Genomic DNA, 27,160 nt, shown 5'->3' on the forward strand with positions numbered 1-27,160 from the left:
ATACGACTAGGGCGCGGCTCGATAGTCTCGTCGTCCCGTAGATATTAAATTCGAGGATTGAATTTGCAGTTATCGATAGCGACAATTACTCAACGCGTGATCGGACTAGATGAAAAATTGGCTCGACGACTTTGATGAATCAAAATTGATCTTACCGGCGTGGATCTGGCGCAAAAATTTGACATCTTTTTGCTAATAGTCCGACAGAGTTTACGAGAAGAGTTTGTCGCGATAATGATACGCGCGAACCAGTAACAGCGACGAGATAAAACGAAAGGAAATATTCCGAGCGTACCCTCCGACTCGGTTGAACCTTGGTATTTCTTGTAAAATGTGTTTCAAAGTTCTCGGAATTGACTTCTACGATGTTATTCTAAATTGTACTTTCAGATCAAACAAAATTTTAGCGTCGTATATGCGAAGTTTTCTTGTTCGTTCGAAGTAGGAAGGTATTTAAACTGCAACCAGACGAGTAATGGCAAACGCGTCGTCATCGATTCTAGAGTTTCGATGGGGAGCGTTCGCTCAGAAACGACACGACTTGAGCGTAAAAAGCAGAAACGACTATGTGCCGGTTTTTCCGAGTTGGCTTTACGTTCTCTCTCGCAGTCTGCGAAATTAAGTTGGATGATTAAACGGTTAGATTATTCTTGGTATCGGTCACGGGGACGATAGAGAACGGCGTGCTACGTACATCATCGTCGTACATCAACGTGCGACAGCGATGTATATGTACGTCGGTACGCGAGTGGTGCCACGTTGCCCGAGTCGTGGTTTAATTCTGGAAACCATTAACGTCGATGAAGACTCGGCTAAAGGTCCGCGTTGTTCGTCGATCCTCGGCCATCTCTTCGCATCGCTCGCTGCTCGCACGTTCTTACTCGATAGTGGCACTCGTTACGTTTAATTGTTTCGACCGGATAGAACATCGCGTCTATGCGGGCCTCGCGTTTAATCTGCCTTCGTGCCTCTGCATCGTGTACCGGTTTGTACTCGGCCACCGGTACACGCAAGAACTCGTCGAATTGTCTGGTTACTGTTTTTTTCTTCGATCCTTTTTCTATCTATGTTGGCGATGTCGATCGAATTTTGGAAGTATTTTATACAGGCTGTTCTGGCAAATGCGACACTGCGTTGGTTTAAAATTCAAAAGAATTAATCGAAAACGTAGGATAGTTTTTGAAGAGAACTTTGTTTTTCCTTCCGAGAGGATCGAAGCTCGTGATCGAAAGAACCGAAATATTATAAATACTTTATAATTATAGAATAACCGAAACGAGATCTCGTCGATGAACGTTTACCTATTATTCGACGATCTAACAGCGTATTCCATTTGTGGGATAGAATGCGATAAAATTGTTAGATACTTTCGTTTTACGAATGTTCGTTCGGTTTCAAATTATCCGATGGACTGTGTAAAACGCGAATGTAAATATATCGGCAGGAACAGCGATAGAAGTTGAACGAACCGTTTCTTAGAGCTCTCCGCGGAATATAAGAGAAACTTGTAGCTTAAGAGGCGCGAACCAATATTACTTGGAAGAAATATTAACGATAAACCATTGCATTAGGTAGACGAAGACTTTGGCCGAGGGTGGCAGCAGGGGGGAGACCATACCGACTTCTCCGCTATAACAGAGTCTACTCCTCGTTTCTTGCGCCGTTTAGGTGGCAGAAGCGCGGCTCTCCTTACGCTCCACCGATGAAATAAAGTCTCATTTTTCGAGCTGAGAATAAAAGGGGAACAGGCTATTGCCGTTTCGTACGTCTACCATCCGCGTTTAATGTTCGAGAGAGTATCGTACGGTAAAAGCTAGATTAATTTGCTGGAAGGAAGGAAATTGTGGCCGAAAATCGGGAGCTATTCTTTCGCGTACTATCGAGGGAATCGCAAAGGAGGTTCATGGCGCGTAAGTAACGATTCCCTTCGGACTCGTAGATTATCCTACGCGCATACGAGTAATTCACGCGATCGTGCCAATATCCGCGGATTCTTACAAGAGAGAGTATTTTCTCGTAAGAGATGCGTGGACCATCTTTTCTATCGGTTTACTATCAACGTCGGGTTAGTCGTCTCTGCTAATTCGAACAACGTCCATCCTGCATACGCGGTAGGACTGCGCGTAAATTCACGCTATAGGAGCTTGAAATTGAAAATGTTCCGATACGTTTGACCCAAGCATCGATCGAACCCCGATCTTCCGAGACACGCTGTGTACAGGACTACACGCGCGGCGAAACATCACGATTTGCCAGACCACATCCTCGTGAAATTCGTACGTTCGATTCCAATTAGACCGATTGGATGGGAGCGGGATATTAAAGTAGACCTGGGGCCTAATCATGGTCGTTCTCCACTCTGCTTCGCCGGAATATACAATATCAGAGGTAGCGGGTGTAAGAGAGGAACCATTGCAAGAAGGAATATGACCGAGTTAGAGAGAACGGTTTCAACGATGTTCCCCCTCGATCGTCTCTGTCTCTCGAGGCTCTTCCTGATATTTCCGGTGCCGCCGGAGGACTCCCGCGAACCCTTCGACCACCTCCGAAGGGCCGACTGCCCGCTGCTGCCTCTTATTCACCTCGGCGTTATCGATTCCAATTACCTTAAAACTTTCGATTAATTTGACTGTCAAGCGTTTTACGCTTGTCGGAAAACGACATCGGGTGCCAGCCATTTCTTGGTTGCAGATGTCGCGGGCTCGACGTCGAAAACTCCTGCCAGTGCGACTGTTTTATCGGTTCGTCACGCCCCGCCGACGATTGGACTTTTCTTTCTTCCTTTATCGCTCGTTCCCTGCTCTGTGGTTCTCATACACGCGCGTATCTACCTACAAATGTACATACAGGGTGTTCAGTATCTTTAAACATTTTGCCCTTATACGATCTAAAACGATTAGGCGTTATAATTTTCGTGACGGTATGATTTTTCTTGACTGTGAATCACTCTGCAGGGTTTTCATAGCGTTCTCTGTTTCTCTTTGCGGCGATACCAAATCTACGTAGTGTACGCATATCTGTACAAGCTGATTCGGTTTTTCCGATGTCGTTCTTTGTCAGGATAATATCTATAACGTAATGTCTACAAGATGATAATACCTATACTAACGAACATTCGTAGCTTAATCGTAATAACTTCGAGTTTGTTGCCACTCCCTTCGTATTTCCTACTTTTGTACAACTGCACGGTAAAATTTCATACCCATACGACATCCCAAACTCCTGAAAGCTTGATCGGAAAAAATTGGGATACCCTATATAAACATACGTCCACCTACACCGTGAATAAAGTGGTGAATGTACACGAGGATACGTCTTTTTTTTTTTATTCGACCGTTTTCCAATTCGCATGCGTCCGGTACGTGGGACGATAAAGCCTCGTTCCCACGTTGATAACTCGCAGCCGAGCATACGAAATGGAACGACGCGTTTGGTGATCTGTGAACTGTTCGCCGAAACGATTCGTTCAGTCACAAATGCGAAAAAGGAATTAGTCGAACGAAGTGTAACTCGTTATATGCTGAACGAACGATTATTAACGACGAGATAATTTTCAATATATACACAAAGCGTTCTGTAATTACCAGTACAATCGGCGGAGCGGGGGAGAGGGGGGAGGAAGGAAGTCAAAAATATGGAATAAAATCTGTTGATACCTGATTTCATTTGTAACAAAATTGTCTATGTTGTCCGATCTAATTCTGTAGAATTTTATTTATAGGGTCACGTGAGATTAACTTTATAATCTGAAAGAATTACAAGCATCGTACACCATCGTTACGAGTATTCTACTCTACGCATTATGTCTGTTCTTCGAAGCAACAAATACATAAATTTGCGGTCTACTCGCGAGAATTGAGTTTAAATACACTGGAGTATATTCGCGACGTATTTGATCCTATCTCTGACGATCACATTCGATGATGTAATAACGTTAGGCAATCGGGTTGTACAAAGAGCGTTTTAATCGATCGAGATGTATTCCGGTTATCTTCGGGCGTAGTATTTCAGGTGGCTGCCACCTATGCGAATAATTCGTCGCCGGGAGACACGGTAATTCTGTCGCTATCCGGTACACGCGACCAGTGTGTATCGTTCGTGTCTGCAGACTGTTGAGAAGCCATGGGGCGCAGTGGCGCATCCTAAAAGTAACAAAGGATAAGATTATCGATTTCATCGCATTTTGAAAAATTTGTCAACTATACATTGGATGTGAATTTTACTATTCAAGCTATAGTATAAGATAGAGATATTAAAATATACATTACGGGAAAATTTTCACTCTTGTAAAGGAAAATTCGCATATTCTTTCTAAGGTAAATCTATTGCCTCTCGAGATGCTTGTCGTTTCACTCGTTTAGTTTCTAGTCATAAATAATTATAATTAACTTTTGATAGGCACAGTATTTCCAAACTCATTGAGAAAAAAATAGTTCCAGACTTTAATCAGAATTGGCAATCGTAAAACTGAATGTTTAGTAAGGTAATTTAAAAGGGTAAAAAGGTAATTCATTCTTCTTTAAAAAGGTAATTCGTAATTTTTCCACGAACAGTTAAAAATTTGCTCTTTTTTAAAACAATACCGTCCAAGATTCGAACGGTGCGGTTTATCCTTGACCATGCGTACAAAGAACGGTACTTAAACGGCTAATGCACGACCATCGAACGCGTAAGAATACGAAGGAAGTGGTCGCTGGTGGTACAGAGACGCAACGACGTCGAACGAAAGGTTTTGTTCCGTGAGACGATTCCGCTCGCGAGTTACGTCGCGTCGTTTCGTATTTTAGTCCCGCGTTAACGGACGCGACAGGTGCCGGAGGGAAAGATAGACGAAGACAGAACGAAAAGAGAGTGCAAAGGAGGGAAAGAGAGAAACGACGAGACGGCGGTGGCGGCGCGGCGATGGTGACGGTAGCAGCTGTTAACTATGTTTTTCGTGTCTGCTACCGTGAAACGTCTCTCCTTCTCTCTTTTCTTCCTCTACAGCCCACCAATGCGATTTTCTGATCCCGACACGGAAATACGACGCTGTCGTTGGCCGGTGAATCCCGCAAGAATCTAAAGTTACTGTGCAAGCTCGACACCGGACCCGGGGAAATACATACTCCTGCATGCTGTGCACACCGCTCTGCGTCGATCGCGCCACGATACAATCCGGAAACATGATTTTTGGGACCTTGCCAGTTTTTACCGCCAGAATCGCTTTGATATCGGTTCTTTGATAGCGATCAACAATAGGTACTCGTTACAGTGTTATAGAGAGATACCAGGTGACTACGGGTGTCTCGTTAAGTGGAATTTTTGGAAATTTAATCCTTTGGATTTCTTTCGTTTCGCAATGGCAACGAATAATTCTAGCTTTAAGCGTCAATCCCGCGGACAATCCTCTTTTGGTGTATCGCAGTTCGTAATATTACGTTACCGTATTTACCATCGAAAACAAATTTGTCACGAGAGAGACACGAATCAAAGGGACGATCGTTTAATTCCAACTACGTACCATTACGACTACATACGCGTGTACCAAACACGCGGAGAATGTTCCGTCACGAAAGAACGGACATTCGTTCGACGATTGGCCGCCGACGAAAGACACTTGTTAACTGCGTGCATCGGAGCAAGAGGTGAACGTTTTTCAGCCCCGTCTTTCGTTCGGGGTTAAAGGCCGACGCATCGCCGAAGTGCTTGACCTCCTTCCCGTGTACGGCACGCGAACTCCGACGTGCCACGAGTTGGTTCGATTCGTTCGTTGGCACCGCCTCGTGGATGCTGTGCGTTGTTGCAACACCATGAAAGAGAGACACGAAGCGAAAAAGAGGGATGGGTCGAGGATTTATATTTATCGCGGTGTACGCTTTCCCGTTGGTCGGTTTCTTTTTTTCACGGGCGCGCTCTGAATTTCAATTTTGGAGAGCTGTCGCGTTAATGCGTTTTTAGGGATGGGGAGCAGTAGAGAATAGAAAATCGAAAAGTCTCGTGATATATGTTAAGGAGAACGATCAGTGCGGGAACAACTAGAGGGACGGAGAAGCGTGCAATGGCTCATAGCCCGTGCATTGTTAGTTTCGGAATCGATTCGAGTTGGGCGACATAAGGCAGACAGACAGACGGGGCCGTACAGTGCGCTGCAAAAGCCTCGGACCATTTACCAAACGGACATGTTTTCGTTTACGAAAGAATAGGAGGATACTTGCTGTTATTTTACGTCTATCGTTAGTTTTTAACATGTATTTCGTTTAATTCGTTAAAAGAATCGATTCTAATATCGAGATTAATACTCTGTATTAATACTTGCTTGTTTCTCTCGGTAGAGGGGATCGTTCAAGGATTTTCTTAAATAACTCTTTAGGCTGATTCGTTTCTGATTATGCGTTAATTTGTTCGTAATATTTTAAACGATTCACTTAAGTTTTTCATCCTCTTTCTTCTCCGAGTATTCTTTAAAAACCTTAGGTAACAGGAAAAGTTACGAAGACAATGCGCGAAGATTCTTTTCCGTCCAACACCGTGCGATGTGGTAATATTTCTTAGAAATATGTGATTAGTTACCGTTATGAGATCACCATGGCAGCTGGCCTATGCACGGTGTTGTAAATATATCGAAGAGACCGACCTCGACCAACCTGAGCTGAGAGACAGACAGTCGTGCGAGCAAGCAGGCAGACTGGCAGGTTCTCGTGTATTACTTCTAGCCCACAAACTACGTCTCTTCTCCTTCCCGATATTACCTCTCTGATATCTCGGAGTGCTCACCGGAATATCTTACGTAGGAACCGTCTCTAAACGTTTGCCATTCTAGCCGAGTGGAAATTCATTTAATTGCCTCGAAAGATCAAGAGCTCTTCTCTCTCTTTGGCGTATCTCTTACCTGCCTCTCTCCTACCATAGACTTTGGCGTTCGCCTTTTTCCTCTGTTTTTCTCTGTCTCATCCGGTCCCTAGAGAGACGCGGTTTTCACATGTATATATGTATACGTCTCTTTGTGTGTGTGTACATCGTCGAGTGGACACGCTTCTGTCGCTTTCACGTTTCTTTTTCACAGTCTCGGAAGATCTATAAAAAGGACAAGAGTGGAAAGAAAGTGATTCGACTTGCATGCTTTTTAACGTATCGTTTGATATCGTTGTTGGTGGTTATCACCGAATGGCGATGGTACACTTCCGATTGATCGAATTATTTCTCATTTTGCGTATGATATCGCAAGTATGCAAAACGTGTAGGAGTCGATTCGGATCGTCGGTAATACGATTGATTCGTAAAAAATTAATGTTCACCCGAGACAAGGATCGGGAACAGGCAACGAAAGTTTATACAAATTATTCGAAAAGATACGTCAAAATGATGAAAACATCCGCTGTTGCAAAACTTAACGTATCGAAATTTCGAAAGCAAAGCTCGTAGTATCGCGATCTTCGACGAAATAAACGAGCCGAAAAAGCACGTTATTCGTCGCTATAACGATCGTTTGTCAAAGAAGTCTCCCGTTGCACCTTTATTAACCAGTTCGTACTCATATTTTTCGATTCAGTGGTTATTCGAAAGAAGGGGACGCGCGATCGCGATATCTCTGTTGCGTCTAGCTGCGCACAGGCACCTTTCGATACCTGCGTACCTTTCGAAAGGGTTCCGGTGTGCCCGGTTATAGTCAGCTTCGGAAGCCAGATACCTCTATAGCCGGTGTATACGTCTGTGGTCGCGTAGGTCAGAGCGAATCGACCTGAGTGCACCGGGCTAAGGGCGAAGTTAAAAATCGTACAGGTGCGGTACCACCTAGGTTACCGTCTATCGCTTGCGCGTAATTTACGGCTGAACGGCATTAGCCGCAATGCCTGTCGCTGTAATAGAACGGTCGGAACGGTTGGCACCAAAGGTTACAAGGGGATGGAAGAGGTAACGTACTGCATGGTCGAAGGAAGAGTGGAGAGGCGGACGCGAGGCCATGGGATGGGTGGCTACCGTGCCTACCCGTGCACACACACGAGCGGTGAGCTGCACGGGCGTGCATTCACGTGCGTGTGTGCTGGGGATGCAACTGGCCGGGAGGCAGGGGTAAAGAGGCGAGTTAGGGACACGAGGGCGATGGGAGGTGCGCGGATGGCATTCTGTGGTCAGTCCAGTATGTGCCTATATGCCGTCATGTGTTATCGATTCCTGGCCCGTAGCCCTGCTGCCTTCGGTGCCTATGCCCGTGCCAGACGATATAGTTGCTTTCCTGTCTTGAGCTACGCGAGATAAACCCTTCTCTCCGAGTCTCTGGATCGTACTCCTCCATCTTCTTCCGCCTCTTTCTTCTTCGTTTTCTATGAATCTGTCTTCTCTTTGCACCTCGATAAGAGCAATAGGAGCGTCTCAGATAGAACGTAACGTGTAAGTAATAAACTTTATCGCTCGACAATTCCTCTTTGGTACAACGATGTTCTTGGGTTATACGCAAAATGGTCGGATTTAGACACCAGGCCCCGGGCCATTTAGAGAGATAGCTGGAGTCTGTCTGTATAATTTTTGCGTCAGGTGTAGAGTTTACGTGTGTACGATATGGAGGGGATGGCTATCGATTGGAGAGCATCGGGTATTCGTTCGAAATGGATGCCGCGTAATAAATCAAATAAATTAAGTCTCGACTGGCAGGTGGGCACACTTGTTACGTAACCAGAACACTCGATTCGAATCGGATCAAAAATGGCCATTACCCGCGTTTCGTCCGCTCAAATGAGTATTAACGTTGCATTAATTTGTTATGACACTTTTATCTCTTTCGCGAAAGATATATACACAGATCGTGGCGAGATCGGTGGTACGCTTCTTTTGAAAAAACAACGCCGAGACTCGGTCTCGATTCTCCTCGTCGACGGGATTGCGGCGTAGGAAGCAACTTTCCCCGAAGGAATTATCTATCCAGAAGGCTTTCACGATGCCAGAGTTTTGTCGTTCATAGTCGTGGTAGTCTTCCGGGTGTAAGCCGTATCCTTTTAGAAGAGCGTTACGACGTTTCACCGGCGCGGCGTTGCAGCTGGCTTCGTCAGAAGTCTGAGAACGCGCTAATGAAGTGCTGATCGCTGCTTTCTCAGACCCTTAGCGGAACCAACTACAACGACGGAGAAACTTTATCGTAAATTCGCTCGAGTACCGATCGGTCTTGCATCCGGAAGCTGACACAGAGTGACACAAAAGTAATGCCAGTCTAAATTTCGACGCTTCAAATGTGTTATCCGGGACGATAAGTTGAAAGTATTACGGCGTGTAACGGCAATGGCGAATTACTTTAATGACTGACATTTTAATATACCGAGTAGCCGTGAAACGTTGTTTCGGTGCGAAGAGCGGAATTCTTTGCGAGAAAAGAAATCGTGAACAACGAAGATATAAATTTACCGTGACTACTATATTATATCGAACGTAGAAATGCGGCATCGACGAACAGTTTGTAGTTTTTTCTTGTTTTCTTGTTGTAAAAAAAAAAAAAGGAAAAAAATAAGATAAGTCGCGAGAAAAAGAGGTTAATGGTGGAACGCGAACGAACGATCGAGAGGCAACGGCGTTTCAGAAGTAAATTCGAAACGCGTATGGTTTAGAGATGGCTACGAGTTCTATTCACGAGGGAGGAAAGTGTACGTGACTCGGGTGTATTTAAACGTTGCGTGACTCTATACGTCACTAGGTATTCGCGATTGTGACGCGCGTCCTCCATTTTTAAATACAATAAGAGACACACCGGTGCGTGTTCAACGGTTAGTTAGATAACATCGTTGCGAAACTTGATTGGACTGGTATCATCGATGAGACAACGCGTCGATGCTCTTTGAAATTCATTCGTGAGTCATCGATTATGACACGCGGTATCGTAAATACTGTTTCGGTGTTTTAGCTTTCGTTGCGCGTTCAAACGATGATTTCTAGAGTTTTGAGTATTTTTACGGATAAAGTAGGTAGACTCGCTGTTTGTGTTAACTTTCACGCTGCATAAATTTGTGTATTTTAGAATATGATTCATTTCGCCTTTTAGTTTACACCTACGCGTTCCTTCAGAGTTTAGACCGTCATAGTACAAGTTTAATATCTCAAATATTTATAAGAACGGAATTCCTGGAACGATTTCAGTTCCCGTTAAGAACAACGTCTGTTCGCGTTTAAACGCGAATCAAACGTTTTACTAATTTTCAATAAGAACAGCCTCTTCCATTTGTTACTGCGATATATTCAATTGATACGAAAAAGTCTTTTCGAAAAATTCTGGATACTTTTACGGAGGTTCGTAGTCGTTAATTTCCAAACGGGCGCCACTTTGTTTCGTTAGTTTTACAGGCAGGTGTAACAGAGAGCGAAAGGGTGAAATTTTTGTCGGAACGGGCAATTAAAGGTTAAATATCGCCAGCAACGGAGCAGTTAATCGAATTCCGGTGCAAGCCACGGCGTTGATTCTTCATCGTCGTGCGTTGAAACGCGTTTTTACACTTTGTTTCGTTAGTCACGTTCGATGTCGTTCTTTGCGCGGAGAACGACAACGAGATGGAATACACAGGAGTTTTCGTAACTTGCGGGATACCTGTTTCAAGATGGATAGTCTGTTTCGTTTCCGTATAATAATTACTGATCAGGAGGATACTTTGACGCACCTGTTTCGAATCCTTCTGTTTTTATTAAAGTTAAAGTAAACGAAGAAAAATAAATTATAAATTCGTTCGGATGAATATTTCATTGCGCTCGATGCGTTGTTATTTCGTTGATGTAATAAATTTATAAGAATTTTAGAATATATTTGTAAGAAATTTATAAGAATTTCTGTACATTTGTATAAAGCTGCAGGCTATATACTTATCGAAACTGAAATGTGTGTGTATATATGTACATTTCAATGCACGCTTGCCTGTCGTTATATTGCACAAACGAACGATAGTTGGCGACAAGTGGCGAACAGACAGGATAGTACCGTATCTGGGTCGCGGTAGATCCAGGCGTAATACGACGAGGGTTAAAGTTAAAAGATCGAAGTAGGCCAGGCCGTGGGCCTGATGCTTGCAGCTGATAGAGAAGGAACGTGGTGAAACGGATTTCCTTCGTGTCGAATATGCGGGGAATACGCTTCTTTCCGGTTTCGCGCGTACGTGTAAAGATAATAAAAGCCGCTGCTGGAAAGAGTCGTGGCCGCGCGCGATAACGGATGAACTGGTGCTTGCACAATAGGTACGCGCACATTCGTGCGTGAAATACGCTAAAGTGCGAAGGTGGTGGAGGAGTTTTAATGATCCTCGCTCGTCGGTATATTTCACGGCATTTTTTCCTGTCGCTCTTTTCCTTTTTTCACCTCTTTCGCCGTCTATTTGCGTGTCTCTGCGTGTGTACGTGTCCTTGTTCTTTTTTTCTTTTATTCCGCATCCGCGAATTCCCATGGCGTACGGAATCGTCCGCGGCGTCCTATACCGACGTAAATTTTCCCTCCGTGTCACGGTGTTGCGATCTCGACAGAACAGTGCCTGGTTTTGGTCAGTTTGGAACCACAACGGGCACAACAAATTTTCGCTGCAGGATGTGTAATGCCGTTTTAAAGGAAGTTTAACTCCCCGTAAAATTCTAATCCGTTGCAATTCGTCTGAAATATTTCCAATGAAAGTTTGATCGGATCGCGGCATAAGCGATTATTTTAATTTTTGCAAATAATTGGAAAATTTGACAATATGTTTTATTCGAATTTTGTCATCTTCGATCGTGAATCGGCCACTTTGTACTGACGAACGGAGATGCAAAGTTGCACCTACTCTAAACGCTAAACGCGCTTCTCTCCTCTCGTGGCTCGGAATCGATCAAGAAGGACAACGCTGTGTTCCGTTTGCACGACGAAACGCATGGAAAAAACACGTGACAAAACATATACGGGGGAAGGGGATGAAAGTTTCGGGAATAGTTTGGCGAAAGGGAGATAGAATAACGCGGTTCCGTTGGTTTCTTCCTAGGCCGGTCTGCCACTTGCTCGTTCGACGAAGAGGAAACACGCGACGATATATCCGAGGGTATGTGGCGTGGTTTAATAATAGTACCCGGCGCGTCTATCCTCGTCTGTTACTCGTTGCCAGCCGCCAGAAAATACTCACCATATTTCCCGCGTGTGGTCCCCGCGTAGTTACATCATTTGATGCTAAAATGGTCTTGAGACGGTGCCTGAGTACAAAAACATGTTACCACTAAAAACTCTGTTATATATAGGCGGTTGTTTCTTACGGCGGGAATTTTCTTTCACGTGGCGCATCCCCGACACGACGCGACGCGACGCGACGCGACGCGACGCGGTGCGTAGCTTTTGGCGTTGGGAGGCCACCGTCATTCACTCGCACTCCTTCGAAGGAACGAGCAACCTTCTCCTTTCATGGATAATATTAGGTCGCTGAATAAGTTCCGCCCGTCAGATTACGTTTTCTACAAAATCCGAGTTTTGAAATTCCGAGTCAGATTACGAGACCTAATAACGACACGTTCTTTCCGAACTCGTTGCATAAATACGACGGTATTATACTAATATCGTTTTATATATCTGCATATTTCCTTTATGAAACTTCGTCTTATAGCGAAAATGAACACGGATCCCGGTCGTAATTTTTCGATACGTAGAAATTAAAATTTTTATTCGCCCGTCTTATTTCGCCGAATACCTTCTCTAGACCAAACTCGATTATATATAATTATCGCTCTGTGTCTATGAAACGCGCCACGAAGAATACAATCGCAACACGTCGCCTATTTATTTAAACGACCAAACGTTCGTCCGTCTATTTTCCATTTGATCTGGAGGAAAGTCGCGGGTGCAGCAGCCATTGAGAAGACAGAAGTCTCTGAAAAGTGTACTCTGTCGCGGAAGATATATTTTGTCCCTTCTCTGGGTTTTCTCTTCTTTTTTTTTCCGTGGTTCCTCGAGTGTATCCGCGAACGCGTCGAAAAGCCTCGACAAAGAATTTTCTTTCGTTCCAGCGCACGTCGATTTCTCTGATAGCGGCTTGTTACGCGAGTCCTCTGTAGTATACACTGTACGTGGAAATTCTTATTTCTCGGGTAGAAGATATCGACGCGTGTCGAAGCGATCGTATACGCGGCATATGCGGAGAAGCGTATTCGGCATATCGTATGGCATGCAGCGAGAGGCACTTCGTGTCAGCCAATTTCTTTAAAAGCACAGGCTACGGTACGTGGCCCGCCGGCATACGATCTCCGACTTTTATTTCAATTTCGGCTGTTCGCTTTTATTTATCGCGTGATCCAGCGAACGAGCGTGTTTTCCCGCTCCGAGTAGATTAGTACCTCTCTTCAACGATGCTGGATATCACCAGCGAGGGTTGATAGCGAGGGAGATACGTATCGAAAGGTCGCATAAACGGGATCGTGTCAGGCGTCGATCATAATTTGACGGTGTCTGAAAGCGGCGATGGTACGGAAGCGACGAGACGATGGGTGCGAGGACTGTCGTTTCGGTTGCGAAGCTATCCGCTAAAATCGAGGAATCTACTGGAAAGAAGACGCACGTCGTAATACCAGAAATTTAAGACGAAAGGCGAGTTTCGAGCAAAGTAATCTCTTTGAGATACGGCGATTATAGTCTGGCGATTAACGTTGTCTCGATACGTTTTCAAGCTACGGCAAGATTCGCTACGAATTTTGAACAAGTTGCTTAATAACTAGTAAGGAGGAACTGTCGCGTGATTTACGGTATTTGCGGTGTATTTAGCCGAGTCCACTTGGCCGCTTATAGCGTGGTGAAAAGAGAAAGTGGAGAAAAATTCCGATGAAAACGTATATAGTAAATCGACGAAGGGAGAAAGGAAGGCGTGGGAAAAATTGCTGCAATTACGACCTGTTATCTATCGATATATCATCGAGTTAGGATTAGGGTCAGGGTTAGGGTTAGGGTTAGGGTTAGAGCGATCGAGTCAGAAAATAGACAAAATTAGAGGCTGGACTCTCGCGCAACGGTGGAACGTGGCCGTTTGAAAGTTTGTCGAAAGAAAAGTACAAGTCGATAGCGGACGAAAAGCCGTTGAATTTAATTCCGGCTACTCGACGAACATCGAGACGTCCGGACACCTGTTTGCTTTCTTTTTTTCCATACACATTCACGTATGTAGGATGTCGAAAACTTTCTAACATATACAACGTCGTTTGAAAGCGAAAAAGCGTCAAAAGCGTTTAACGCGTTGTTTCGTGTAATCTCGTGTTGTGTAAATCTTTCGATTATACCAGAAGAATATCGTACCTATGATGCGACTCTTCGATTTTCAGTGATCGTACAAGGGTATGAAATTCGTGGCAAAAATCTCGCAACGTTTTATTCTCGTGTCGCGAGAAGTTGAACGATTCGTTGACGGATACGATACGAATGAAACGGTTTTTTAGTGGCGCGTGTCGATTCTCGCGGATCCTCGGGCTTGTAATCGATAAAACGTAAAACAGGATCGCGGGTGGCGCGGATCGTGGAATTTTCGTGGTGCGAGAGAGGCGCGTGCTGGGAATTTTCCGGCGAGCTACGCGCACGCACACGGGGAAACGGGGAAAAGACAAGTGGTTGAGAACAGACAGGAAGGTGGAAAAAAACTCGTTGGGTGATTTTCGAGCGTTTTATTTCCGTTCTGTTCCAGGCCGCTCGTTCTCTCTTTCCCCGGACTGCGGGTGTAGGGAGCGGCATACTAGATTAACAATGCATTAATTACGTTTCGCGGCGCGCGGCTATCCGAATTTCCAAATTATACGCCGACAGATTACTCGAATAAAATTCGACGCGTGCACCAGTGGATTTGTATGTCGCGATGGCGAGACGCGTTATACGTTCGCCGTCTTCTCGTTATTCGCCCGTCTTCGAATACTGTTCGTTCGACTTCATTCGACAAATGAAATTTTGTACGTTTTATTCGTCGACGCAAGATATATTACGATGTAAAATATATCTTAAACGAGGTAAAACAACGAAACGTTTCACTAAATTGATCGTACCCGAGACCCAGCTAACGCGAGTGTAGAGAACGATTGAAGAAGATAAGATGGTGGATGAGCCGATTAGAGCTGTAATCGCGCTATCATAAATTGTCAATTTGCCCAAGGTAAATAGCGATATTACACAATTTTCTCGACAATTGTCCCGGGACTGCGTTCACCGTGTCTCTGAACCTGTATAGTCACGAGACTAGGCTGATCGTCTCGTTTCTTTGTACGTTTATAAAGCAACGGTGTGCGCAGTGTTGCTGTACATGCCTTCACGTCGATGATATCAACGTAGCGAGCAGGAACGTTCTTCGAACTTTCAAAGTTCTTTGTTCGCGTCGCCACTCGGCGGCCAGAACAGACTCGTCATTTTTTCGTGGGTCGTATTTTCTACAACAAGCAACATCCCGATGCATCGGTAAAATTATTTTTCCAGTTTTCGGTCGATCGCTGTAATCGCGAAACGGACACATTATATCGGTAGTCTTAAAAAGTCTATCGTCTAAATCTATCGCCAAAAAACGAAGGAAGGCAGAGTGGAAAATTATAAAGGAACAGACAGTTCCTTAGACGTTTAGGGCGTTTAGACGGAGTAAAAGATCGAAGAGAAAGTATATCAAAGAGGATAAAATTAAAATAGAAGTTGAAGGGCTAGGGTAAAGGGGATTGAAGTTTACAATAATGGTAGAATAGCGGTATAGCGATAAGATAGATAGAACAGTCAAGTTTTGACCAAGTGTTGTAGTAAAAGCGTTCTAAAATTCTACGAAACGATCGTCGAGTGATTTATTTCAAAATTACCAGTTTTTATAAATATGTACGTAGAAATATATAGATATAGACGCGTATCGTGTTTCGTACGAACAAAAATTCCACGAATGCATTGTCTGGTCGAGGGCTAGACGACGCACCAGAATAATAAGATAATAAGAGCCGGTTATCCGTTTCTCGAATCGCCTTTAAAGAGAGAACGATTACGTTGAAAAATTCAGGAAAACCACGAAAGTAGCCGGGTATATTGCCAGACCTCGGCCGTATCTTCGGGATTATTTCATCCCGTAAGACTCCGTCGGCATCAAATCTCCTTAAGATAGTCTCGAGTTTGCGATACCAATGGCCCGGCCCCGATGCAAAGGGGCTGAAGAAGAAGAAGAAGAAGAAGAAGAAGAAGAAGAAGAGTAGGAGGAGGAGGAGGAGGAAGGCGGAGGCGGAAGATTTAGAAGGAGTCACGGGATAGGGAAAAAAGAAGCAAAAGAGATGGAAGAGGCGCGCGGTAGAGAAGAGTAGAGCGGAGGAGCGGAGAGGAGAGGAGAGGAGAAGTAGGAATAGTGACGGGAAGGGAAGTCGATATTCTGGGAGGTAAGTACTTGGTCGAAGCGACTCTTACCTCGGCCATGCACGCGTGAGAGTGGGAGAGAGAAGAAGAGCGAAAGGAACAGTAACGTAAAAAAGAAGGCCGGTCGAGTGAGAAGAGGAGCGAAAAAGGAGAAATCCTATCCAGGAAGATTATTGTATCTCCGCGAGGAACGGTAGTGCCGTTTCGAATTTTTCTTGCGATAATTCGGGTCAACGATATCGGTGTCCCGTTTAGCGTCCGACGCACGGTTGACGAGCAAGAGAAATGGAGTGAAAAAGTGGGAGCTACGAGCTGGAAAATGGACCCCGTTGGCTCCCGGCATCTAAAAAGATGTCATCGATGGATGCAATAACGTCGTCAGACTTAATTCGTCGCGGACGCGGTTCGTTCGATCGATACGTGAAAAATCTTTTTAGAAATTTAGAATCTACGATGCTTGTCGTTGAGAAGTAAATTTCTATACCTTCGATTTCGACACAGACGCGTAATATTGGTGTTTGCTAGGGATATCGTAGACGTTTTACATATTCGTGAACAGAAGATACTCGTTGATTTATTCAGCCGGTCATTTCGTGTATTCCTCTTGTTCGATTTTCTCCGTTTCATAGTAGCCAGTAGTAATAAGAACAAGCCAATCTATTGGTAACGAGCAAATAATTATTCGTATCCAAATACGAGAATCAAACCGAAGGAAAAAGAAAGGGGAAGGTGAAAAACGTGGACGTTGCTGAGAGCTATCGTCGATTACGATAACTGAAAGGAAGTAGAGAATTATCAAGACTGTAAGAGATCGCTAAACCGAGAGTGGGAGGATAATGCTAGGTGCAGGCTGCTCGACGACGATCGAGATAACATTACGGACGGCGATTGAACCCACGATCACACGCTGGAATCGCGCGATTCCACTGAAAAATTCCGGGAGGCTGCGACGACGGTCAGTCTGTTATCTCGCGATCGTATCTCTCGGCCTATTTAATTCCTCGAGGCGGCGCTGACTCGAATTCCTCGCCAAAGATAACGCAACTATGCTTCGCGAGTATCAAAAAGAGACAAAAGCAATCGAATCAACGAGGAGAGTGCGAAGAAATTGGAAAGGATCGCGCGACGTTTCCAAGAGGGAATGTTGCTTCACGAAACTACGTACACGCTGCAACCATCTGTAATTCGTTGTAATCTTCGCCTTCTTCTCTCTTCTCCTCTTCCTCTTTGTGCGGCGTGTTTATAAAACTTATCGCAAGGCGATGCGATCGATGAGAAAGTAAGTAGGAGAATCGATATCACCGTGGCAGTTGTACTGGAAGAGAGAGGAGCAAACTCGAGCGATCTTTGGCAACAAAGACTGAAGGGTAAAGAAGAAGGAAGAAGAAACACGAGGGAGAGAGAACGAAAGAAGGAAAATATGACAGGTGGGGAACGTGTGCTAGAGCGAGCAGGCGAGGACGAGAAGCGAGGGTAGACAGGGGCGAAAGACAAAACGAAGGGGGAAGGGGCGTGGACGAACGAGCAACAGTCGCTGCTCTTTTGTTTTCTGGGACAAGAGGATGGCTTCGTTGGCTGAAAATCTTCGCTAGACCAGATAGCTCCGGCTAGATTCGCCTTTCCTTCTTTCCTTCGTCTCCCTATTTCTCTCTCTTCTTCTCTATCTTTTAAAATGAAAAAATACGTCTATCAGTGGGCCGTTCGTTCCATTCGACGTCTCTTCCGTCGCTCTCTATCCACTTTCCTTCGGCCCGTTATTCTTCTCCTTCTTTTTCATTCTTCCTTGTCTCTAGATTCGCGACAATTAGTGGAATCGTCCTGGATCTCGCGTTGGTTATTGTCTCCGCGAATTTTCCAGGCGGTATTCGCTCGATGTTGATCCGTCCGAACGTATTTTTTCCTTTTCTATCTCTTGGAAGTCGAAGTACTACTCAAGCAAATCGCTCAACAGTCTGCAGTTTACTTGGGACGAACGTCGATAGCGGGAAAAACGAGCGGCGGCAATCTAAGCCCCGGCACTTTGCTTCTCCATTTAGCCGAGACCCGAGTTTTGCTCGAGGTGTCTCTGGACGATTAATAGAAAATGGGACAAAAATTGAATCGGACGAATCGAACCTCTCGACGTATCTGCTTCGAACACGGATGGTTGTGGTTTTATTTTATACGATAGAGGATGTCCTGGAACGCGCGATGGAGACATGCTAGAACGCGTGAAACTTCGCCCCGATGGTCCGTAATATGATCGCGGAAAAAGGCTATTTTGGAGCGAACGTGTTACGGTATTGGCTACCGTAAGATAACAGTTAGTCTCTTGGACAACAGCTTTGGAATTTGTAATTCTCTGCATACTCGATGGCCGAACGTGTATCGTAAGAGTTTCTAAAGGAAACAAATTGTCTTACACGATAACGGCATTTGCTCTGAAAACTTCGCTTGTTCTCGCAACCCTCGAACGTTAAGTTTACGCGAGATAGCGGTGCGCTCGCGTCGTATCTCATAGAAAATTGAATTATTTTAAACGGAAATTATTCGAGTGACAAGGTTGGTTTAGTGCCGCGTGCGTGGCAGATTAACGGCCTAAAAAATGACACACGTCGTTGCCAATGGTTGTTTGGTGGGTTTCTTTATCGTAGGAACAAAAAGACGCGCTTGCACAAGCTGATAAAACATCTGGCAGTTTGCTACTGTTTGCTACAGTTTGCTACAGTTTGCTGGCTATACGCTCGCGATATGTACACATCTACCGCGATATAATGAGAACATTGTACCCGGAAATGATAGTCGCATTGTTATTCCTGTCCTTTTTTCCTCTTTTCCTTTTTCCCACTTTGGATCTCTCCTTTACTTTCTGGCACGCGACTGTTTCGTCGCTGCCTACTCTTTCTCGTCTTTTCTCTCCTCTTGTTTCACCTGCACGCGAACGTTCCGCAGTTTAATCCTTTCTTCGGTGTCTCCCCTAGACGTACAAAGTTCTGACAGTGCGAGAAACAAAAACCTGATATCGCGCCGGCGCAAATATTAACCTTGGCCATAGACGATAAATATTTCAATTCAAAAAACCAGCGAGTCTTAGGTGCATCTACCTTTAGTTTATATCGTTTTTAGATCGTAGCTTTCCAAGAATAGCAACGAAAATTAATTACGTAGCGTAAATGTTAAAATATAGTAGATCCTACGTCCTCTTGTAAAGTGGACCGAAGCCTGGAATCGATTAAGCTGTCGAAGATCGAACGAGGCTGTTCCTGGACAGGGACACGGTTTAGCCTGTGCATTTTTGATCATGGTGGATATACGTACGAGTGAGATTGGGGAATTTAAGGGATACGTTATACGCGAGCAGCAAGGGCCAGTTTCAGTTAAGCGTAATCAATAGTATTACCCTGCCTCCATTATAGCAGCAGGCTACAGGCTACAATGGTGGATCATTAGGAATAGGAGATAACACCGTAGCAAGATCGATTCCGCTTTGAGGTTACTGGTTGGTTGGTTCGAGCCGAATAAATTGCTTCCGTTATAATAGTATTAAGACGCATTTTCTCCCCAACTATGCAATTATATAGCGTATCACTGCAAATTCTCTCAGACGGTCCTGAAATTTGCATTTTTCACTCTGATATTACGTCGTTAAGATCGGCTTCTTAATTACAATATTTATCGTATCAAGTAGCAGCGTCTTATATACCGAGCCAAATGTAACGAAATGCAGTCGCACGAAAATCTATCGGAACCTCTTTTTAGACAGGCAACTGAACTCGACGATTCTCCGAGTCACTTTCCTTCCATTATCCAACATCTCGACAAAGCTGAATTCCAACAAAGTACTTCGTTGCTTCATCTTCGGCCTTCGTCGGCCGATTTGTTAAACATTCTGCCCTTCTTCTCCTTTCGTCTCTTAATTACTCTTGAAATCTACCTCCCGTTGAACTGTGGCCACTAATTTCCGTGCAAAAGCTTGATCTCGATATTAGGCTTTTCCTTCGTTGTCATGTCAGAGAGAGAGAGAGAGAGAGTGAGAGAGAGTAGAGGGGGGAGACGGAGGGTCGACTTGGCGTCGATTTAACCTGAGTTTTGTTTTTAACGTATTTGGTGACTGGATAGGAGGCGGCGATGGCTGAATGGGTGGTTCGAGCGGAAAAAATAAAGGAACGAGCATAAAATCTGACGCGGAGATTCGGCGTTCCATCTTCTTAACGTGGCTGAGGTCAGTTGCCAGTCATTTGTCTGGCGGGATAGAAACACTCCTTAGGAAGAGTTTCTTTCCCCTGGACTGGCATACACACGCGTCCATCTAAATTAGCCTCTTCAATCACAGTACAATGGTTACACACCAAGGGTAGGGTTTTCAAAGGCAGCACCGTGAATCGTTGGAAGTTTCCTATTGGCTGTTTACTATCGAGTCGGTCGAGCCACGGTACCCACTGCCGAACTGGCAAATGGCCAATAGAGATGCCCCTATATCGCGCTGGCACCGCAATCGCTCATTGCGAGAATCGAGCTTTCGCAGGCTTGTTTGAAATTCGTTAACGATAAAAGGCTCGAACAAAAGAACCAGCCGGTTACATCCTCATCAGTCATAGCTCCGATCTTTTTTATCGTTCTCCGTGTCTCCATATACAGCGTGTTACATAGAGTACATGGTATACAGCGTACAGAATGTTTGAAAATGCTCGTCATCGAGCGAAAATGTGTACTTATGTGTACTACTCGAGTCGAGTAAAAATATCTTCCAACTTTCGAGTCCGTTCTTTATTCTGCCCAATTTCTCAACAAAGAATCGACCAGTTGTCGTTCCGTATGTTTTATCACGATCCTTTGATAAAGCCTATGTGCGTCCCACGTTTCCCACTCCAACGTATGCACGCATGAATCCTGATCATCTATCTTTGAAGCACTCTGTAGTGTATATCATGGTCTGCGTTCTCTCTATGTTTGTATCTTTAAACGGGAGATCCACTGGATCCGATCGGCAGGTTCGACATCGGCTCACGTGAATTCATAGCCGCGTGTTTATGGGCGTCGAATCGCGTTTACGCATCCCGCGTAATTGCGGCACGAAAAGTAATCAGCTAATTCGTCGGTTGGGAAAAATATCGCGTATCGCGACCAGAGATACGCTAGCTGCAAAGCGCGCGTTTCGTTTTTAGAGAAATTGCCGTTCGATCTCTCTCTCTCTTTCTCTCTCTCTCTCCCTCTTTTGTCTTGCTTCCTCGCTTTGCTCGCTTCCCCATTCAGAATCGAAGCGACCATAAAATTCGGCCTGGCAACGAATCGGTGTTTTTTTGTTTAATTAAGCATCACTTGCATTAATCGAATCGAATCGTCCGAGCTGAAACGTTTCAGCGTTATTTTCTTTCCCTCTTTGTTTTTTTTTTTCATCAAATTTGTATTTCATCTCGCCTTTTCCCTCACTTTTTTTATTCTTCAGGTATATTTTTTTTTATTTGCCGTTTAATTTTCGATAATATCGACGGGTCGTGGAATGATTAATTAATTTTCTGAAATCGCTACGAGTCGTTGGACCGATGTGAATTCAAAATCGAAGGATTTCCCTTTGGCTGGTTGCGTTTATTTGCGTATATTCAGCTTTTCGGCTAGTAAGCTAGTCGTTAAAGGGAAACATTAATCAAATCACTTAATGGAAATCTGTTTTTAGCGAAGCGACCCGATACACCGGACACTTCTAATTTCGTTAATTTTTCCATCTGCGAAAGCTATCGGTTTTCCTAATTTAATCAACTAACAGGCATAGTAAAACCGACTTTATGTGCGCGGCTACACTCATTGTGTTTTTCGTCCTCTTTTTTACGTCTTTTGTGCCTTGCGACTTTTAATCTTCTATGCACATATATATATAGGGAATATGGAAGGTTTAGATCGAACATTGTATCCATCGATAAACATTTTACAGACATTTGTTTACTGTTCTGACAATTATACCTTGCGAGAGAACGTTTCTGATATTACTCGACAAAATATTAAACATTTGTCAAAATACAAGCGTTTGGAATAGGTATCTGTCGAGAAAAGGATCCAAAATCTATATTGGAAGAAATAATGGGCAGAAAAGTTTGAGCGATATTTCGCGGTATACCGAGAATTTTAGTGGAATAGAAGAGTAATACAGCGCCTCTGAAAAGTATTTATTCCAGATGATGCTTAATTTAGCAAGTCCATCGAGGATATAAAAATGTATTAGGCAACAATAGAGTATATCAACGAAATGCCGTTTAGAAACTCTTGGCGAACGAGGGATTCACGCGCAGTCGCGCGTTAAATTTCGATGACGCACCGCTCGCGTTTATGCAACTGCCCTGTACAACGAAAAATTTTGATTTATTCTTTTTCTACTGTGCGATGAAATTGCCGTGTTTCTAGCGTCGTGAAAGTTGACTTTAATTTCGAAAAATTCAAATGCGATCTCGAGATAGAAAGTTCGCTTTGAAATACTCGTGCGCATTTCGTCTTTTGAGCAGAATATTTCCAAGTGGGGTTCGCGTGAAACATTTTAGTATACAATTAGCAGACAAAGCGAGTAAGTTTTATCTTGATATATTTGCAAAATTATTATAGTAACAAAGCTTTTTTTAAAAATCAAAGAATGTTCTCGTTCGAGGGACGTGATGCATTATGCGGTAAAGTTTAAATTGCGCTGGCCGCGAGCACAAACACCCCTTCTTTCGTCACACGCGTGATTTTATTAAATCTCCGGGCTCGCTGTAACGTCCTGGTCGCGCTTGTTAAGCGCGAGTCGGCTCTCTCGATCGGCCGTTTCATCACGGAAAAAGTTTCCCGAAGGAAATCCGCGTGTTATCCGTCTCTTCGTAGCGGAGATCGTTCCCTGACGCGTCTATGTGCGTCGTCGCAAGTTTGTACCTGAACGCTCGAATATCCATGGTAAACCGCGAAGCGAGTTACGAATTATTTGCAAATTATTAAATTACGAATTATTAGAAATCTTCGAGTAATTTCGTAGTTTCGTTTCGACGAAATTGTAGCGTATAACTGTATCGATCGAAAGACTGGGTGAGGAAATTTTCTTCCGTTTATTCGATCTGTTCAAGCATCCGGAGACTCGCGATGCAGAAGCTTGCGCGCGAAGCTACGACGATCGGTTGAAAATAGAAGCGGGACGTTGAATTCGTAGCGGTTTCCACGGCTAGAGTTTCTCGCGAGCAAAGATAGATGCTGGTAGGTAGCCGCGAATGCTATTACCAACGCTATTAATGCCGTGTGTGGCGCGGAGAGGCAACGACAGCCGCGACAACGGTGTTTATCGCTATGGTAAAGCAACGCGTGCGACCTAACTGGCTCCCATGGGTCTCCTAGGCTGAGAATTCTAACAATGCTCGAATCAGCCAACCATTGACATCAAGGAACTGTTCAAAAGGACCTGTATCGGGTTTCCGTGCTGTTTATTTCTAATATTCTGATGTTAATTGCTCGGTCCCGATCGATGTGTTAGAAAAGTGGATAGGTCACCCGGTGCCTGCGAGGCACTGCTTTGGTCGTTCGATTTATATAATAAACGTTTTTGTATCTGCCAGCGGTCGTTAGTGGTTTTTTGTAGGGTAGTGTATAGAGAAAATGCTGGTATGGGATTTGAAGGGAATATTTTCCAGAAATCGATATGTATTTCGATACTTTACGAATCGAAGTTGTTGAATCGAAGTTTGTTCTTACGTTCGTTATTTTTTTCACCGCGCGCGAAAAAAAAAAAAAAAAGAGAAAAGGAAGAAAAGAGTCATTAAAGTTTATAATTACATGGTATAATAATATTTACCTATAATCGTATAGATTGCGATTCTGTAAATTTACAGCTTGACGTTCCAAAAATAGTTACGTCCTATTAGTCCGTCGTAAGCCTGCGACGAAACATCTTAGGTATGCCTTTATGCAACATTTTCCTCGTATTTTTACCCTGTAACACCTGGTACGGTTTGGTCGATAAAGTCTGGCACACTCTGCTTTTGTAAGTAACAGAAAGAAATAAGAACTGAACTCTCTTTGAAACGAATAACTTTTACCTTCTCGAAATCGAATGCACGCGACGCGACGACGTAGAGACACGCGTATTTCGAATCGCGCACAAGATTATTTTATGCTTTTTATATCCAACCGGCCTTTAATTACGTCTATTACCCGCATGAAACTTTCGACTTTTGATAAAAGTCTAAATCCAAGTGGGAAAGTTAGACTGTAATTCTTTAAATTATGCTAAATATTTGACGCTTTTCTTTCAATGCGCTAAGAAACTGTCGGAGAACGTTTTTACCAGCTTGATAAAACTTTCTTCCCGGGATTCGACATCGTGGAAATGCTTTCCATTTATTTGCCTATTTATTTTCACGCGAGGAACCGAATCACGTTTAACCGAGGGAAAGTAGTAAAAATTTCGACGATGTATATTTTTTACATTTTTCGTGATTTTTGATTATCTTTTGCCCTAAAATATCATACAGATTTTGCGGTAACAGTATCTCGAAAGAAATAGACGATTCACACCGAGTGTCTCTGGTATCAGGCTTTCCAAGCGAATGGAATATATCTGCGCACGGGTATCGCGTTCTTGGCTGACATTGCAACTTCTGCGTACGACTCTGTGCACATCGGTTCGAGTATATTTGCATAGCAAAGAAATTTTTCACCGGCTAAACCGCGATCGTTTCGGTTGTTGCTTGGCTTGGCTGCCGAGCGGAAGTTGTACGTAGAACGGAAGAACCGCGTGGTGATACGTTGGGTCAAGAACGTTTCAGATTTTACGCTCGAGTCAAAAATCGTCTAGCAGGCAAAAACGATTTAATTTTGTTGGGAAACGATGGTCGACAGTGGTTGAAACTAGACACGAGGAAAAAGAGGCGAAAACCGGTGAAGGGTAAGAAAGAAGAAGCACGAAACCACGGCGTAACTGGAATACCCGATCGATAGCCGCTGTTCCTCCTACAAAAGTTGCCTTATATATTTCCTGCGAGTATATTTTATTGGGCTATGGATCATGTCTGTGCACGTGGCACGATGCTAAATCCGATTAACTTCTAAGGCGCTGCGAAGGTCGATATTGCTATACATAGATACATTGTGGTCGACGGAAATGGAAAACTTTCGCAGACAAACGAGCGTTCTCCATGCTGTTGCGATAAAAGCCGTCTGTCGGACTGTGGATTATATTTTACGCGTGATCGAGATGACGTCCGAAGGGATCGGAATCGTTCGTTGGGAAAGGAAGTTTGTTACGGAGGGTCGATAGCGTAAACATTTTAGACAAGATATATTTGCGCTACAATTAGATACGACGAATAAGCCACGATAGTAGCTAAGTGCGGTCGAAACTTACGAAGTTATCGAACGAAGTTGGTCGTTTTCGTTGCGAAAAGAGAGCGCCGTAACCTGGATCGTTTATTAAATCGCGAAAGGTTTTCATCGGGGAAATCAAGGTTTCGGAAGTTTATACTTTTTCGATGGCTCTTTGTTTCGATGATAAAACAAAATATCTAGAAAAATCCATGCAAGGAATACGATTCGATTCGGATATATTAATATCGCGCATTGATTCGACGGTGCGATCAACTTCTTCACAGCCATTTATCTCTCCATACCTTCCATACTACCGTCATCGTCGCAGACGCCGCAGTCGCGTCGTGTAAATTCACCGGTATTCCTCATCGACAACGTGCCTGTTACGACCATTCCATTCGAGTCGAGACAAATGGAATAGAGAATGAACCGGAGTTGACGCGTCGAGTATTGCTTGGCCAGCTTTATTTCCGGGCCGTTCACTTTCACCCGGCGAGACTGACGAACAGACTACGGCGTCCTCCGGTTTTTCTTTCGTTGCCTGTTCGTTTTCATCACGGCACCTTCCAGCGTAAGCGAGAAAAGAGTCGTAGTCGAAGGTGGGCCGCGAGGATATTTTATTGCCCCCCGAAGCGTCTCGCCTCCTCTCGTCCAAACAGAATTTGAAAGGATGGGAGTGTAGCGTGCTATGATTCTTCGTTTGGACGATTAGGCGTACGCGCTACTTTCCCGATATTCGACGTCGTGAATTTCCTCTCCTACTGCCTGCGCGTCCCCTGCCCACGTTCCTCGTGTCTGGTTATGAACGAATTCGTATTCGACGCAGCGCATAGGGCGTAGAGCGGTATTTTAGAAATCTGCGCCTGGCTCCACCAAATTACTGAAATAAAAGATCAATTTTTTAATTCATAGTCCGTAAAAGAATTGGATCCAGTTTCGGCGAATAAGAATAATTCAAACGTGCAATACCGGAGTAAGCGCCGTGGACGCAGGATAAGATCGGCTACGAAGGACAATTCTTTTTCGACGATAGCTCTTGCGCTCGTGATCCCCCGAAAGGCTTTGCGCGTCTTTGTAGTCTCTCTGGTCTCTCGGTCTCTTTCGCGCGTCTCCTCTTGACACGATCTGCCGCGTTATCGTTGGTAATTTTTCCCAACTACTAGCCAGCCGCTAGGAACTCTACCAAGGACCGATCCGATAACGTGGAATATCTTTGCAGAGCCAGCCTCCGTTCCAATCCTTTGAGCGCTCGTTCTCGAGTATCGGACGCGACGGTCAAAGTCGTATCGAAAGCACGGTCTGTTTCGCGGAGAAAACTTTTATCCGAAGATCCGAGTTCCTTCTCTTCCTTCCAGACGTTTCGATTCGATGTTTCGGTTGCCCACGCCCGACGGGGGAATACATCCCTCGCGAAAATGTTTCTCGCCTTCTCCATCTCGTAAATACATTTCCCAATATACGTATTTAACTTGCAACGAAAGTCTCGCGTCCCTTGCAACGTTTCTATTAAATATTTCATTTTCGGGAATGTATTTCGTCTAGTACGAAGCTGCATTTGTCATAATTATTTCTAGCTAG

At 44.3% G+C, this 27,160-nt stretch overlaps 1 protein-coding gene across 12 annotated transcripts in view; it reads left to right on the top strand.

Annotated features, from left to right (window-relative positions):
• Positions 1 to 27,160, top strand: part of LOC117238310 (probable serine/threonine-protein kinase yakA) — a 382,495-nt gene that overhangs the window by 23,478 nt on the left and 331,857 nt on the right. The gene's annotated exons all lie outside the window — the stretch shown is intronic.

This window comes from Bombus vosnesenskii, unplaced genomic scaffold (assembly GCF_011952255.1).
Source record: "Bombus vosnesenskii isolate JDL3184/JDL3185 unplaced genomic scaffold, Bvos_JDL3184-5_v1.1 scf7180000013448, whole genome shotgun sequence".
NCBI lineage: Eukaryota > Metazoa > Arthropoda > Insecta > Hymenoptera > Apidae > Bombus > Bombus vosnesenskii.